Source organism: Heterocephalus glaber, unplaced genomic scaffold (assembly GCF_053883595.1).
Source record: "Heterocephalus glaber isolate CG9 unplaced genomic scaffold, H.glaber_assembly_v1.0 deba00001613, whole genome shotgun sequence".
NCBI classification, from domain to species: domain Eukaryota; kingdom Metazoa; phylum Chordata; class Mammalia; order Rodentia; family Bathyergidae; genus Heterocephalus; species Heterocephalus glaber.
Window position 1 is genome coordinate 4845359 of NW_028258384.1, and position 12451 is coordinate 4857809.

Here is a 12451-nt window from a genome sequence, read left to right on the forward strand (position 1 = left end):
TTATAATGACAGCTACTATAAAAAAGATAATAGTTTTATGTGTTTATGAGGAGGTAGAGAAAGACCAACCACTGCATACTGTAGGAGTGTAGACTGGTGCAGCCATTGTGGAAAAGAATATATAAGCATCTAAAAAACTCTGTTTTTTATATATATATATATATATATATATATATATAATAAATGATTCAGCCTCACAAAGGAGATTCTATCATTTGAAAGAACATGATGAACATAGAGGATTTTATGCTAAGTGAAATAAGCCATACACCGAAAGTCAAGTACTATACGAACTTATTAATTTGTGGAATCATAAATTTTTTTAAACCCTCAAATACATAAAAATGAAAGAATGATGGCTGTTAAGGGCAAAGAAGTAGGAAAAAATGAGGAGGTGGAGGTCAAAGGACACAAAATTTCACTTCTGTAGGATAAATAAGTCTAGACCTAATGTATATAGCATAAAAATTATAGTTAATGAAACTGTATCCTGTAAACTTTCTAAGAGTAGACTTTAAGTACTTTTATTACACCCATAAAAGTAACTCTGTGAGATGATGAATAGGTAAATTTGCTCAACTACACTAAGCATTTCACTATGGAAATGTATATCAAAGCATCATATTGTTGTATCCCTTAATATTGACAACAAAAAAGAAACTAAAGTAACATTTAAAAAAATACTTTCCCAGGCTGAGGTGGGAGGATCGCTGCAAGTTCAAGGCCAGTCTAGGCTACACAATGAGTTCAGGGCAGTTTGAACTACATAGCGAGACCTAATCTCAAAAAACCAAAAATAAAATAAAATAAATAATAACTTCCTGTGATTTTACGCTTTTGAATTTATTGAGGCTTGCCTTATGGTCTAACATATATGGTTCATCTCGGAAAATGTTCCATGTGCACTTGACAGGAATGCGTATTTTGCTGCTGTTGGAGTGATTGTTCAATAAGGGTCTCTCAAGTCTATTTTGTTTATAGTGTTGTTCAAGTCTTCTATTCCATCACTGATCTTCTTTTAGCAGTTTTATCCATTATTGAAAGGCTTTTGTATTTTAAAAATTAATATTAAGGAAAAAGATTTCAAAATAAGTAGGTTAAATTTAACCATCATTTTATTCTCCAAGAAAGACTACTAAAGAAAGTGAATTCTGACCTTGTGGGGGGAAAAATTATGTATCGTACACCATTTTCCATTATGGAAATTTTTTTCATAACAGGTTTTTAGACTAATTGGCTAAAGGAAGGATATTTTTACAAAGAAAGAAATTGAAATTTCCTCTATCTATACTACTGATTTATATTAGAGTTGATATTTCTGGGAAACAGAACTTACATGCTGAGGATAAGCTACATGGCCAAAATAAACATGTTCTTTTCTACTCAAAAAATCACTCAAAATTAGTACTCCATCATTATATCTGTAATTTACCAATGGTAGTAATGTACCATGGACTACAGACATAATACATTTTATAGAGTTCTCCAATGTTCTGAAAACCATATCAAGGTATCCTCCATGTAAATGTTTATAGAAGGTTGATGTTGAAAACCTTGGGATGTGTTGACATCTAGATATCTGGAAAAGCCTTGTAGGAGTTTCACATTCAGTTTATCTCAAAATACTTACTAATGAAATAACTCATTTTTGCTAGGCATAGTGGTGCATGCCCATTATCCTATCACTCTGAGAGGCTGAGGCAGAAGGATCACATGTTCAAGACCAGCCTGGGCAAAACTTGAGACTCTGTCTCAAAATAAAATGGGTTAGGGATGTAGTTCAGTGTGAAGATCCTGGCTTCAATTCCCAGTATGGTAAAAAAAACAAAACATACCCCACAAAACATCTCCTTTTTAACATGGAAATTTGATTTTATATACTCTAATTTCCCTTAAGAGCTGTTAATCAAGGACACATTTTTCCCCCAGTACTGGAGACTGAACACACAAGGGTGCTGAGCTACATGCTCAGCCCTTTTTATTTTGTGACATAGTTTTGTTAAATTGCCCAGGCTGGCCTCAAACTTGGAATCTTCTTGTCTCAGTCTCCCAAGTAGCAGTGATTACAGGTTTGCACCTCCATGCCAAATTTCAAGAATATTTTTTAGCATAATAAAGACTTAGAAAAACCTAAAAATCTAAGCAATTACACTTTTACCAGGAGGTGCCAGAGAAATTCTACATATAATGAATAAGTGTATCTCATTAGTCATCAACCCAGGCTCTATAAAATGGATTTGAAGAAAGGTGCTTAGTTTTGATGTCTGAAATCTAAATCTAAATCTTGTAGTTATACCATCTTCTACTTGGCCATACCATACAAGAATATCTCATCGCTCAGTGGTTCCACCGCCTGCCTCGCAAGCGCAAGGACCCAAGTTCGATCCCTGGTACCAAAAAAAAAAAAAGATTATCTCATATAACAACAATCATCCTAGAACTACTCTTCAAAGATTGCTAAAAAGTGGTAACAACTGGGGTATGCTTATTTTAAGTGGGCTGAAACCTAAAGAAACAAAGGAGTAAGACTATAAATACTATAGAGAACCGGATACATATCACCAGTCTATCATCAGCCAAATTCTTAGCCATTTAAGAGTTTAAATGTCCTCAATGATAATTTGTATTACAGAGGGCTCCTAACATAAGCGGTGACAAATTCTTTGAGTAACCAATGTCTAGGCCTGAAAGACACATGCAAGCTGTAAAAGCTGTCAAGAACTATGATCAAATGTATTTACATACACACAGAACCAAGGCAGCATGCCTAAAAACTAAAAGAAACATGAAAGAGATGAAAGAGAACTATTGTATGTCAGAAACTGAGACGATCAGACGATCAGAGACTAGAATGACTATCTTTTTTTTTTTTGCCCGTCCATCTTTTATTACACCGAGAGCTTCATTTATTTGGCCTTCTGACTCTGTACTTGTGCCTTCAACACTTTCACCACAATTTTCTGCTCTTCAATAAGCAAAGCACGCTTGATCCTGTCTCGAACACACTTGGCACACATGGAGCCGCCGTAGGCCCTGCTGACGTGCTTCTCTGTTTTAGACAATCTCATGAGAACTTTAGGCCGCACAGCATGAACCCCTCGAAGCCTGCCGGGGCACACACCACACACAGATTTGAGGGCCTTCCCAACCCTCTTGGTGTAGAGGTAAACAATTCTACTCCCTGGGGTTCAGTACAGCCTGGTTTTGTTAGAGGCTGTGTTGTAGGAAAGCCTACAATGGTATGTGAAGCACTGGACCACTGTGAAAGCCTCCAGATGCCATCCCTGGAAGAAGGTAAAGGAAGTGCTCTAGAATGACTATCTTCAAAAAAATGTTACAGAAATGTGGATGACAGCAATTTTCCTGAAAGGAACTGATGTGGATGAGAAGCACTCTGAAACAATTTTCACTCTGAAACATTTAATTTCACAAATGGACTGAAGAATTGGTCAGAGAAGGCATCAGAAGTGATTTATCCTTAGCAGAAAAGGGCTTGAAAGGCAAAGCAATGGAGGACTCTGAGACCAATAAAATTTTAACCTGTAATGAACACAATCCCCCCTTGAAAGACCTGGATTTGTTTATAATTTCGGGTGGAACAGTCATATTGAAAGGAGAGCTAACATTTATTGATCATTTAATATATTACAGTCCACCATCTCTCTAATTATTATGACAATCTGTTAATAATTATCACTGTTTACAATTTTTATGATGAAGAATATTGGGCTGAGGAATGTTAAGGCCACATTGCTAGTTAACAGTACAACCAAACTTCAGACTTAAGATATAGGGTGACCAACTTGCTAGACAATCTTGCTAGGCATAGCCATACCAAACAAAATGAACGTAACAATATAACATAATAATACATGTATTATTAAAATTAATATTTATCTGAAATTATATATTATTTATTTTATAAGTGTTATAATCTACAGAAAACAAGACTAGCTAATGTGAAAATTAACTGGAAAATTAAACAAATATTTTGAAGAAAACATAATAGTATGCCTAATTATTTTCATACCCACAACACTAGGACATTTTTGTTTCCTCTGCCAGTAACACATCTCTGAACTGCTTGCAGCATAGGACATTTTTCTTTCCTTTATGCAGTGGTAAAACTGAATGCTGCAGAATGAAAATACACTTGGGACTTGTACCTTCTCTGTGTTTATCAAGCGCAGAATACACTGTTTTGTGGAATGCTTCCAATGAGAAAAATACAATGGCCTCTCATCAAAAGCATTTGAGCATGGAATATTGAATCTGATTGCAGTATCAGGTGTTTAGACTTATATAAAATTCGTTTTCAGATTTCAATGTTCATCTGTGTGGTATTCATATCCTCAACCAACTGTTTCCTGATGGAATGTTTTGCATCTAGAAATTCATCATACAGGCTCCTCATCACTTTTATATGTTAGGAGCCACATTGAATCTAAGACTGAAGTTACACTTCTGTTTTCCAGGGAAATGGTTTTAAATTATACAGATAACTGGAACTTATAAAATCAGAGTTGTATTAAAGAAATAATGAAATTTTTTAAAAAGCTTGAAATTACATGTAGGAGCCAGGGCACCATAAAGAATAATCAGGTAAAAAAACAACTAAAGAGAACTTCACCTTTGACTGACTTCTTTGAGAGTATGTTTTCAAGGTTGATATATGCTCTACAACATATCAGGAATTCTTTCCTTTTGTTGCCAAATAATATTTCATTATACACGTTTGTTTATCCATTCACCAGTTGATATATGAGTTGTTTTTATTTTTTGGTTATTATGAATAATGCTGCTATAATGCTAGCATACCATATCTATGTGTGGGCAAAGATTTTTCATTTCATTGTGTACCTATCTAAGAGTAAAACTGGTGGATAACTCTGTATTTAAACTTTTGAGGACCTGCTAAATTGATTTCCCCATCAGTAATATCATTTGATGTTCTCACCAGCAAGATAGAAGGACTGCAATTCCACCTCCTTGTCACTTGTTATTTTCCTTTTTATTATATCCACTCTTGTGTGTGACGTGTTTATATTTCCCTGTGGTTTTGATTTGCATTTTCCTAAGTAATGATGGAAGCATACGTCACTTGTAGAATATCTTTGGAGAATTATCTTTTCAAAATCTCCCTCTTTTAAATTGGGTTATGTCTTTTCCACTTTTTTTTTTCCAGACACCAGTGATCCTCCCTACCTCAGCCTCCCAAATGCTGGGATTATGGGCGTGCACCACCACATCCAGCCTATTTGTCTTTTTTTTATTAAATTATGAGTTGTTTATATATTCTAGAAATATCACCTCCTATTCTGTAGGTTGTTTTTTGATATCTTGACAATTTTCTTTGGTGCTCTAAATTTTTCCATTTTGATGACATCCAATTTATCTATTTCTTTCATTGTATATGCTTTTAGTATCATATGCAGGAATTTACTACCTATTCATATCAGTCAGCTTTCTCATTGCTGGGACAAAATACCTGATCCCCCAAGACTTAAAGGATGACAGGGTTAATTTGGCTCATGGTTTCAGAGACTTTAGTCTTTGATCGGCTGGTGCCAAGGAAGAAACATCATGGAGGAAGGGCATGGTGGAGTAAAACTGCTCACTTCATGGCAGTCAGGAAGCAGAGGACAGGGGAAGAATGCCAGCAAGAGATATACCCTACAAAGGCCAATCCCCAGTAAACCTCCTTCAACTGGGACCCCTTTCCTAACAGCACATTCAGCTATCAACATCAGTGGATTGATCCACTGATTTATTCTAAGAAATTTACATTTCTAGATCTTAAATTTAAGTCTTTATCCAGTTTAAATTTTTATATATGGAATAACGTAGGGATCCACTTTCATCCTTTTGTATTTTCATATTCAGAACGATAGCTGTATATTAAAATGCAAACAAATGAAGTCTAACTGGATATTAAAATGCAAAAGAACCCAACTTTTCTAATTGAAAGGTCTTGGCACTCTTGCTGAAAATAAATTGACCATAGATATAAATGTGTTTATTTCTGGGCTCCCAATTCTTTTTTGTTTTTGTTTTTGTTTTTTGAGACAGTCTCGCTCTGTAATTCAGGCTGGTCTTGAACTCACTATGTAGACCAGGTTGGCCTCAAACTCACAGCAATCCTCCTGCCTCAGTCTCTCGAGTGCTGGGATTACAGGGGTACACCACCATGCCCAGCTGGACTACCAATTCTATTCTGAAACTCTATACATCTATATTTATGATAGTATGATGCTGGTTTTAATTATTATAGCTTCAACAGAAAGTTTTGGAATCAGGAAGTAGGACTCCTACAGCTTTTACTCTCTTAAAACTCTTATGATTATTCAGTGTCTCTTGCAATTCTATATGAATCTGAGGACTCACTTATATTCCTGCAAAAACAAAAAGCCAGCTAGGATTTTGTTAGAGATGGTACTGAATATGTGTATCGATTTGGAGGGTGCTGTCATGTTAATGACTTTAACTCAGTCATGTACATGAGCTGCCTTACCATTTTAGAGCTTTAATTTTTTAAACAATACTTTGTCATTTTCAGAATGTAAACTTTGCATTTCTTTAATTCCTATTTTTATGCTTTTACAACAAGAGGTATTTTATTATATTTTGGATCACTGAATGTTAGTGTGTAGAAATACACTAAAGTTTTATATTTTAATCTTGTATTCCACAATGTTGCTGAACTTATTAGTTTGAATAGATTTTAGTGATTTTCGTTTTCAGGATTTTTCCTATATATAAGATGAAGTCATCTGCAAAGAGATAAAGTTCTACCTCTTTCTTTACCATCTAGAAGACTTTTACTTCATTTTCTTGTCTAATTGCCCTGGACAGAACTTCTAGTACATGTTGAATAAAAGGAGCAAGTGGAGACATGTTTGCTTTGTTCCTAACCTGAGGGTAGGCCACTGAGTTTTTAAAATTTGATCACATCCCAGTTAATAGGCTAACATAAACATGTGAAGAAAAAATTTAGTGGGCTACAACATATGTGAAAAGAGGTATTTAGTGACATAGAAATATACATCAGAATATACTTAGGCCATAGGTTCAATCCTTCTTCACACACACACACACACACACACACATACATATACACACAAAGATTATGGTAAAGAATAATTTGGAATACATTACAAGATAAAATTAGAAATTATTGGATTTCCAAGTGACCACTGATCAGAAGTTAGCTTTTCAGCTTTCTCTCCTGAAGTGAGCACATCATGAGTCGAATCTTGAGTGCACACATGTATGTCAAATTGTACCCTGAGGAAAAAGCAAGTTCTAATGTAAGGGGAAAGGATTAAATATCTCTGTTTAGCTGAAGCATTATTTTGTATTGTGTTTTCTATTAAAATGTATTGTTTCAAAAAAAAAAAAGAACATACTAAGTCAATGCTGTTCAGAAATATAAAATAGATCTTCAAAGGTATGGCAGGTATCAAAATCAAAAAGAAATTGGGCATGGTGGCATAATCTGTGATCCCAGTTTCGTGCGAGGTGGGGGCGGGGGGGGGGCATCACTTAAGGCTAGGAGTTCAACACCAGCCTGGGCAAGACAGCCAGATCTCAACTCAAGAAACAAACAAACAAACCAAGAAACAGAACGAAAGAAAGAAAGAAAGAAAGAAAGAAAGAAAGAAAGAAAGAAAGAAAGAAAGAAAGAAAGAAAGAAAGAAAGAAAGAAAGAACGAACGAAAGAAAGAAAGAAAGAAAGGAAGGAAAGAAAGGAAAGAAAGAAAGAAAGAAAGAAGGAAGGAAGGAAGGAAGGAAGGAAGGAAGGAAGGAAGGAAGGAAGGAAGGAGAGAGAAAAAAAGAAGCAACAGAGCCAAATTTGAAGAGAGAATTCAGTATACAAAATTCATAGATACAAAATTAACAATTTGAAAATACTGACTAGAGTCTACAAAAAGGCAAATATTTTGTCATAATCTTTTTCATCATTTTAGTTTGCGTTTTGATATATACACCTTTTAATACACAGAATTGCGTAGTATTTCACAATACTTATATAATACTTTCTACATATTCCTAACATGATGCTCCATATATTATGATACTTAGGGCCAGAGATTTAGCTCAGTGGTTCTGCCGCCCGCCTTGCAAGTGCAAGGGCCCAAGTTTGATCCCCAGTACCAAAACAAAAAAGAAGTTACATATATTGTGATACTTAATGTATGTTACTTCATGGCATTAGAGTACACTGAAGTATCAAAATATAAACCATCTTCAAAAGTTGAGCCTACATACTAATTCCCAATTTTTCATTATCACAAATAGTGCCAAATTGGAAACAGTTTAAGTAAAAAGCTAGACAATATAATTCTAGTGATGAAAAAATATTCACCTAGTGGTTTGGCATTAAAAATGAAAACAAAAAAAAGAGAAAAATTTAATCTACACATACATCTGCATATAATACATATATAGAGAAAAAAACTAAAAAGAACAATAAAAGTAGCAGTTCTAGTTTTTGGTTTATGATATTATGAATAGTTTTATTTTCATATTTGTGCTATTCAATATTTCATATACATTCCACAATGAAATATATTATTTCTGTAACAAGGGACAAAATTTTTTTTAAATGCTAAGATTAACATCCTGAAATACACATTTTGATCATTTACTGAAGATAAAACCCTAGGACTGAAATTATGATGCACCACTCTAAATCTTGTTTCATTTATATTAGCATCAAGAGAGTCCATTTCCCTATACCCATTTTTGTCTTTGTCAGTTCAGGAGTGTCCTGTGTTTCATGATGATTTTGATGGCATGAATACATTTGAAAATTATACATTCTTTTTCCAGTTTGAACTGTTAAATTCCAATTTTAGCTATATTTTCAAATGTAAAATTTCAACTAATTAATTTTTCTCATTACAAAATTATGCATACACACATATACATTCACATCTTTGTCTTTTGCAATTTTTGCAGAAATGCATACTAAGGAAAATACAAAAGAATAAACAATATTTCTACCACTTAAAAAAATAGAAATAGTATTTTGAAGTCCTTTCCCCATGACCCCCTTCATCTAGTTGACACTCATCTAAATCTCAGCACTAAGATTTAATGTGACCATATTATCAAGTAAAAGCTTTAGAGCAATGGTTATCAAGCTCTTCTAATCACCTATAGGGCTTATAAAAATGTAAATGCCTAGGGCCTACTCCAGACCCCTTGAATCAATTTCTAAAGGGTGGAACTTGGACTCTTGCATCTTTTAGAGACAAAAGCCATAACTGTGCTCCATTCTGGAGTATTTTAAAAATTGTGATAAAATATACATGGCATAGAAATTACCATTTTTATTCTGTAGCATTAAGTATAATTACAATGTTGTAATCAACACTCTCCAATTCTAGAATTTTTTCATCATTCTAACCAGAAACTCTGTACTCAATGAAAATTAATTCTCCATCTCCCTCCTCCCTCAGCCCATAGTAACCATTTTAGCTTTCTCTGAGTTTGACAATTTTAGGTAACCCTAAGCAGAATTACACAAGCATTATTTTTGTTGCAGGAGTAGGTAGCAGGCAGGAGCAACAGAAGCCCAAAATCAAGCAGGACTAGCTATCCTATTTTCAGACAAAGTTATCATGGAGGCAAAACTGACCAGAAGAGACACAGAAGGTCACTACATATTGGAAAGGGGAATAATTCAATAGGAAGATATTATAACTAAATATATAGGCACTGAATGCCAACACGCCCAATTTTATAGAGCAAATACTACTGGACATAAACAATAAACATCACCATCTTAGCAGGGGACTTCAATACTTCAATATCACAACTAGATAAACTAGACAAAAAAATAAATATCAACAAAGAAATATCAAAATTGAACCACACTTTCAAACAAATGCAATGAACAGGTGTCTACAGAGTTCAACCCAACAATAAAAAACACATTTTTTTCACCCGATTTTCTTCAAAATAGGCATCATAGGCCATAAAGGATGTTTACATAAATACAACAGAACTGAAATTTCATGTATATTATCAGATCAGAGCACAAAATGAGAAATCAATGGGAAAAAAAATCACAGACACTGCACACACAGATGGAGGCTAAATAATATACTCTTGAATAATCAAGGAGTCACAGAAGAAATCAAGAAAGAAAGTAAACATTTCTAGAGTCAAATGACAATGGCAATACAACCTACCAGAACCTATGGGACACAATGAATGCAATCCTAGGAAGAAAGTTTATAGCTGTCAATATCTGCATTAGAAAAATAGAGTGATCCTAAATACACAACCCACCTGAAGGTCCTAGAAAAGCAAGAGCAAACAAAATCCAAAACTTCTTCAAAAAAGGAAATTCTAAAGATCAGAGTGGAAATTAATAAAATCAAGACCCCCAATTCACAAGTTCCATATTTCTCATCCTGTACTAAAATCAAATCTAAATGTATCAAAGACTTAATATAAAAATAGAAATACTGAATCTGCTGGAAGAAAAAATAAGTAAAACTGTTGAAGACAGGAGTAGCATAGGTAAGGACTTCCATAATAGATTAAATTGTAAAAGAAATAATTCAAAGAATCAACAAATGGGTTATATAAAATTGAAAAGCTTTACACAGCAAAAAACAGTGAAGAGACAGTGAAAAGACAACTTACAACATGGGAAAATGTTTCTGTCAGCTACTCCTCAAATAATGGATTACTATTTAGAATATATAAAGAACTTAAAAAATGCAGATCCCCAAAATAAAAGACTCAATCAAAACTGGGTAATGGAAATGAATAGATACTTCTTAGGAAAAGTACAAATATCCAGTAAATACATGAAAAAATGTTCAGCATCTTTGGTCATTAGACAAACGTAAATCAAAAACAGATTTTACCTTAAGAATGGCTATTATCAAGGAATAAAAAAAAAACAACAACAAATGCTGGTGAGGTTGTGGACAAAAAGGAACACCTCTACACACATTGTTGGCTGTAATGTAACTTAATACCATCACTAAGGAAATCAGTGTGGCGATTCCTCAAAAAACTAAAAATAGAAATTCCATTTAACCCTGCTATACCTCTCTTGGGTATCTTCCTGAAAAAATTAAAGTCAGCACATTACAGAGACACATGCATACCCATGTTTACAGCAGTACAACTCACAATAGCTAAAATCATGGGGAAAAAAAGCCATGGAAGTGGCCTATATACCCATCAACAGATGAATGAATAAAGAAAATGTGATAATATAGGAATACTGCTCAGCCATAAAGAAGAATAAATCTGATTCATTTGTTGGAAAAATGGATGGATCTTGAGACCATAATACTAAGTGAAATAATTTAGTTACAGAAGGTTAAATATTGCATGATTTCTCTAACATGAGAGACTCAAAATATAAGTAATTTAAAGAGCAAAATAAAAGAGCCATATTAAGAAACAGGGAGGTAGACTCTTTTGAGATGTGATGGGGGAGTGGGGAAGGAGGGAGACAAAAGAGAAAATAATCAAGACATGATATGCACTGTACATGTATCAATCCTCCAAACTGAATGTGATCACTATTTACTGCAAACATATACAAATTTTAAAAATTTTTCAGACATGGTCATGCTACACAGTTCAGGCTGGCCTTGAACTCACTATGTAGTCCAGGGTAGCCTCCAACTCAGGGCAACCCTCCTGCTTCAGCCTCCCAAATGTCAGGATTACAGATATGCACCACCATGCCTGGCTCAATTTTTTTAAATGAAATAAATTCTGGTATTCTGCTGTACAGTAGGATGATCACAAATAACATCACGGTAATATATATTTCATAAAACCTACAAGGATTTTGAAAGTTTTCACCATAAAATAAACATTATTTGAGGAGATAGATATTTTATCAATTTCAACTTTATACAATGCATATATGTACTTATGTATATGGTACCCCATAAATATGTACAATTTTAATGTGTCAATTAAAAGTTAATCTAACAAAGAGAAACTAAAGAAAATTAAGGGGATTTTGTTATTTTCTCAAAATTTACTTCCAGTTGCTTATGGCTTTCATTCTGCCAACATTAGAGTATACTGTAAATTTTCAGTCATAAAATTAATATCAAGGGATATTATAGGTAGCTAAATTAGATAGAAATTAATATACAGTCAGAGAGGCACTGGATGAGAACACATCAGAACTGTGGCTGGAGGTCCATCTGGGAAGGGCAAGGCCTCAAGATAAAGTCACAAGAGCCAGACCCGCATATTTCTCCAAGAGATAAACAGTAACTTAAGATTATACTATATATTGGTACCACCCAGTCCAGTAAGTCCAGATATGCATCAGACACCTGGGTGGGTGACCAGAACACCTGGGGACCTATCCCTTCCCAAAATGTTCCTGTTTTAGAAGTCATAGATAAGCCAAGATTAATGCTATCAGCCATGTACCCTTGCTACATGCACAGCT

At 34.2% G+C, this 12451-nt stretch overlaps 1 protein-coding gene and 1 pseudogene across 4 annotated transcripts in view; both read right to left on the minus strand.

The window, feature by feature from the left end:
* Atrx (ATRX chromatin remodeler) overlaps window positions 1-12451 on the minus strand; it is a 300168-nt gene that overhangs the window by 94388 nt on the left and 193329 nt on the right. The window lies entirely within an intron of this gene.
* LOC106007917 (large ribosomal subunit protein eL34 pseudogene) lies at window positions 2765-6894 on the minus strand (annotated as a pseudogene).